Here is a 5,900-nt window from a genome sequence, read left to right on the forward strand (position 1 = left end):
ACATATAATGCATAAACAAAAAGTAATGAAGACATTTTTAATCTTACAGTACAGTACCTTGAAAAGTACAGTGTACAGTACAACAGCTGGCATACAGGGGCTGGCGTTGAGTGAACAGGCAAGAAGAGTTACTGACTGGAGGAGGGAGAGGAGGTGGGAGATGGTAGAGCTGAAGGATCAACAACAATAGGAGACAGAGGGCAAGCTGCAGTTTTCACTCACACCTGACGATGGCACAGGTTCTGGTTCCTTGCTGGAATTAATTCTGTCTACCCTCTTGAAAAAATGAACCAGTGATGTCTGGGTGGTAGCTCTTTTTTTCCCATCATAGATGACATGGTAGCACTGGATTGCATTCTGAATGGCTGCTGCAACCTTCGTGTACTGTTCTATGTTCCAGTCCTATGCCTCAAAAACTAACAGTGCCTCCTCAAATAAAGAAAATCCCCTTGCCATTTCCTGCATCGTGAATCTCTTTGGTTCTTCAGTTACTTCTTCTTTCTCTTGTCTCGCTTCGTCCTTTCTCTGGGCCTCCAGTTCCATCAGGTCTTCATTAGTAATCTCCTCATGTTGCACAGCAAGGAGTTCAATGAAGTCGTCCTCTTGCAGATCTAGCTGAAATAAAGATACTATACTACTGTACTCTGTACAGTACTGTACAGTAAAGTACACAGAAGCACAACTACTTGTAGAGGATGCATGCACGTGACAATGTACGCCAGACAAGTGAACTAATTTACGTGGTTGGACATGCGAACACACGTTCCCATCTTCGAAAGTTCACAACTCGAAGGTTTGTATGTAGGGGACTTACGCTGTATGTCTGTTAGGTCCATTTAGTCTATAGTTTTGTTCAAGTCCTCTGTTACCTTTTTGATCTTCTGTCTGGATGTTCTATCCATTACTGAGAGTGGAGTCTCTTACCATTATTGTCTTGTCTTATATTGTTTATTTCTCCCTTCAAACTATCAATGTTTGCTTTATATATTTAGGTGCTCTGATGTGTGTAATATATATAATTCTTATATCTTGTTGGTAGATTGGCACTTTTATCAGTATAATGTCCTTCTGTCTCTTATGACAATTTTTGACTTATAATCTATTTTGTGTGATATAAGTATAGCCAACCCTGCTCTATTTTGGTTACTATTTCCATGGAATATCTTTTTCCATCCCTTCACTTTCAACCTGTGTGTCCTTTTTATTTTTTACTTTATTTTATTTTATTCATTTATTTATTTTTGGCTGTGTTGGGTCTTCGTTTCTGTGCGAGGGCTTTCTTCAGTTGCGGCAAGCGGGGGCCGCTCTTCTTCACAGTGCGCGAGCCTCTCACTATCGCAGCCTCTCTTGTTGCGGAGCACAGGCTCCAGACGCGCAGGCTCAGTAGTTGTGGCTCACAGGCCTAGTTGCTCTGCAGCATGTGCGATCTTCCCGGACCAGGGCTCGAACCCGTGTCCCCTGCATTGGCAGGCAGATTCTCAACCACTGCGCCACCAGGGAAGCCCATGTGTGTCCTTTTTAGACAGCATATAGTTGAGTCTTGTTTTTTTAATTCGTTCAGCCACTCTTTGTCTTTTGACTAAAGAGTTTAATATTTTTTCATTTAATGTTAATTACTGACAAAAAGATTTCCTGTTACCATTGAGTTCATTGTCTTGTTAGGTTTTTGTTTTTTGTTTGCTTTTTGCTCTGAAAGATCCTTTTGTGAATCATCGTGGAATTACCTATACCAGATATTTTAAAGGTGTAGAACTTTATAATTGTGAGGTGATTTCAGTGAACAAGAAAAGCTTTCCAAAGTGAACTTAGCCAAAATTGTATTTAATCTTCCTTAAATATAGACACATTTTAGTTATTGGGGAGAAAGTCTGTTGAAATATAACAGGAAATATTCGGATCCCTCTCTACTCCTCCTCCACCCTGTCCCCTATAGCTTCACATAGCCCAGAATCCATTTACTTTTGTTCCAATAGCCATTATACTTTATATTCTTTTAAAGTGGAAGCTTTGAAGTTGTAATAAATGTATCATAATACTCAGTTTGTTCAATTCAGTAAGCATTCATAGAGTATTAGGCATGCCTCTAGGTTAGGTACCAGAGAGCAGTAGCTTTCAAACATTTTATACCATGAAAAAAAAACCCATTTTATACTGTGACTCACAGTAACAAGTATCAATATGGTTAACATTGTAACCCACCATGTCATTTGTGTGCGCCTATACTCATAACTGAAACAAGTGTCATAAAATAACACTTATTGGTATTATGGGAGATATACTTTGATATTTTCTATTCTATGTTTTTTCTTTTTAAAAACCTTTTATTGAAGTATAGTTGATTTACAATGTTGTGTTAATTTCTCCTATACAGCATTGTGACTCAATTATACATATATATATTTTTCATATTTTTTTCCGTTATGGTTTAATCACAGGATATTGAATATAGTTCCCTGTGCTATACAGTAGGACCTTGTTGTTTATCCATCCTTTATATAATAGTTTGCATCTGCTAATCCCAAACTCCCAATACTTCCCTCCCACATCCCCCCTCCCTCTTGGCAACCACAAGTTTGTTCTCTATGTCTGTGAGTCTCTTTCTGTTCCATAGATATGTTCATTTGTGTCCTGTTTTAGATTCCACATATAAGTGATATAATATGGCATTTGTCTTTTTCTGACTTACTTCACTTAGTATGATAATCTCTAGGTCCATTCATGTTGCTGCAGATGGCATTATTTCATTCTTTTTAATGGTTGAGTAATATTCCACTGTGTGTATATATACATATATACACACATATCACATCTTCTTTATCCATTCATCTGTCGATGGACATTTAGGTTGTTTCCATGTCTTGGCTATTGTAAATAGTGCTGCTATGAACATAGTTTCCAGAGGAGGCCCTCCACCGGTGGGTGTTTGAGGTGGTGGAGGCTCTGCAGGAGCATCCTTGGCACCCCAGCCAGATCCTCATTCGCTACAGCTGGGAGCTCATCGTCATCTGGGACCTGCAGGGCAGCCGCGTGCTCTGTCATTTCCTCAGCAGCCAGCAACAGGAGAATATCTGCTGGCAGTGGGATGGTCATCTGATAGCTGCCATTCTGACAGCAGCTACTGCCAGTGGCCCATGTCCGGTGATACCCAGCAGCCAGAGCCCCTGCAAAGCTGTGTGCCTTTTGGTCCTTTTCCTTGCAAAGCTATTACCAACATCTTCTGGCTGACCACCAAGCAGGGGTTGCCCTTCACCATCTTCAAGTGTGGCATGCTATGGGCTGGCTATGGGGACTGCCACTGCATCTCGGTGGTCCACAACAGCCAGCAGACAGCCTCTGACTTCATCTCCCGAGTCGTCGACTTTACTCTTCTCATTGAGATGGACTGTGCGGCTGCCTTTGATGACCCCTACACTCAGGTGGTGTTGGCTGAGGAGGAGCTGGTGGTGATTCACCTGCAGACGGCCGGTTGGCTGCAGATTTAGCCTCCCTACCTGGCCTCCCTGAACTGCTCTGCCATCACCTGCTCCCACCAAGTCTCCAACATCCTCCTGAAGCTGTGAGAGCACATCATCACTGCTGGCAGCTGGCAGAACACACACTTCTCCACCGTGGAGTGGCCCATAACTCACGGGGCATGAGGACAGCATGGTGAGATTCTGGGATGCCTGTGGCATGTTCTTGCTTCTGCTCTACAAACTCAGCACTGTACAGGTGTTCCTCACCGACACAGACCCCAGTGAGAACCTCACTGCCCAGGGCGAGGATGAGTGGTCCCTGCTCTGTAAGGTGGGCTCCTTTGACCCCCACAGTGACGATCTTCAGCTGGGCATCCAGAAGATTTTCCTCTGCAAATACAGTGGCTACCTGGTTGTGGCCACCACGGCAGGGCAGGTGAGGGTGCTGGAGCTAAATGATGAGGAGGTGGAGCATTCCATGGAGCAGGTGGAGGCTGACCTGCTGCAGGACCAGGAAGGCTACCGCTGGAAGGGGCAGGAACGCCTGTGTGCCTGCCCGGGGCCTGTGCGCTTTGAGCCTGGCTTTCAGCCCTTCGTATTGGTGCAGTGCCAGCCCCTGGTTGTGGTCACCTTCTTGGCCCTGCACTCCCAGTGGCACTTGGTGGCCTTCGGCACCAGCCACGGCTTCAGCCTCTTTGACCACCGGCAGTAGCAGCAGGTCTTTGTCAAGTGCACACACCTCAGTGATCAGCTAGCCTTGGAGGGCCCACTGTCCCATGTGAAGTCCCTAAAGACCTCTCTGTGCCAGTCCTTCCGCTGGACACTTTGCAGCCGGGTGTCCAAAAGGTAGCAGTGGCCTGCTGGCCCTCCAGGAGATGTGCAGGAGGGGAGCACCAGGCAGAGCAGACCCACATGCAGAACATGGAGCTGGCGCCTGTGCAGTGCAAGATGGAGGCCCACTCGGCAGCAGACACCTTCATGGGCTTAGTCCGGACCCTCTACTTCACTGACATCTACCTGAGGGACAACTCTCGCCTCTGCCTCTTGCTGTGGGCTGGCACCAATGGTAGTACCGTCTTTGCCTTTGCCTTGTGCATGACACCCGAGGAGCACAGAATGGATGAGCCGGTGTGAGCGGAGCAGGCCAAGGAGATCCAGCTGATGCCTGGTGGGCATCCTGGTACTGGACGGACAGAGTGTGCCCCTTCTCAAGTCCCTGGAAGTGGCCCATGACCTGTCAAAGAGCCTGGACATTCAGGGAAGCCACCAGCTGTTCGTTGGGTCAGAAGAACAGTTCAAGGTGTTTCACGCTGCCCAAGGTCAGTGCCAGGCTGAAGCGGAAGCTAACCACCCTAGAGGGCTTGCGGGTGCAGTGAGTCACTGTGGCCTGCTTCCGCAGCTGTTGAGCTGAGGACTATAGGGAACATCACCTGGCTGTCATCACCAACGTGGGTGATGTCCAGGTGGTCTCACTGCCCCTGCTCAAGCCCCAGGTTCATTATAGCTACTTCTGCTAAGTGGATGTCAGCAGCATTGCTTTCTGCATCTTCACCAAAAATGGCCAAGGTTTCTACCTGATCTCACCCTCCAAATTTGAGCACTCCTCTCTCTCCACCAAGTGGCTGGTTGAGCCCCAGTGTCTGGTGGATTCAGCAGAAGCAAAGAACTACAGCTGCCCCCGCAATGGATTGGGCCCTGAGAAGGCCTTGGGTGGAGCCAGGAACTCAGCCAAGGTGATGGAGAGGAGAGGAGGTTAGCCTGAGATGGAGCATGCTCTGCTCAGTGATGAGAGGGTCCTGAAGGAGATCCAGAGCACGCTGGAGCGAGACCAAGGGCACTGTGGCAATTGGCCATTCTTAGCAAGTGGGTTACAGCCTCAGCAATGGGGAGGATGCTCCTGAGTTGCTGTCACTCTATCTCCTTCTGCAGTGGAGTGAGTGGTAGGGGCATCCAGGCTGCATGATAAGCACACACTACTGAGGCCTCTTCCTTGGGGTACCACCCCACCTAGAGAGGCCCATGCACTGGGCCATGCAGGGGGTAGGGGGACCCCCATTTTCCATCCTGCTGCTGCTTCTGGCCTCGGGAGAAGAGACACCCCAGGTCCTTGGGACTATCCCTTCCTGGGCCTTGACTATCTTGGTCCTTTTGTCAATGTTGCACAGTTTTTAAACCCCCACTCACCCCTTTTTGTTAGTCTTTTAATTATTTTGTCTGCCTTTTCCTCTCTTGATGTCTTCCTTTGTGTTTTGTTGTTTTTTCGTATAGCTGTGCCTTGATTCTTCTCTTTCTTATGGGTAGTTTCTGTAGGTCCTTCCTTCCTTCCTTCCTTCATTGGGTCTTCTTTGCTGTGTGTGGGCTTTCTCTAGTTGTGGTGAGCAGTGGCTGCTCTTCATTGTGGTGCATGGGCTTCTCATTGAGGTGGCTTCTCCTGTTGCAGAACAT

General features: G+C 47.2%; 1 pseudogene; it reads left to right on the forward strand.

Annotated features, from left to right (window-relative positions):
* Positions 1-695: 695 nt before the first annotated feature.
* On the forward strand, positions 696-5,399 carry LOC136125039 (LLGL scribble cell polarity complex component 2 pseudogene; annotated as a pseudogene).
* The last annotated feature ends 501 nt before the right edge of the window (positions 5,400-5,900 follow it).

This window comes from Phocoena phocoena, chromosome 6 (genome assembly GCF_963924675.1).
Source record: "Phocoena phocoena chromosome 6, mPhoPho1.1, whole genome shotgun sequence".
Taxonomy (NCBI): Eukaryota; Metazoa; Chordata; class Mammalia; order Artiodactyla; family Phocoenidae; genus Phocoena; species Phocoena phocoena.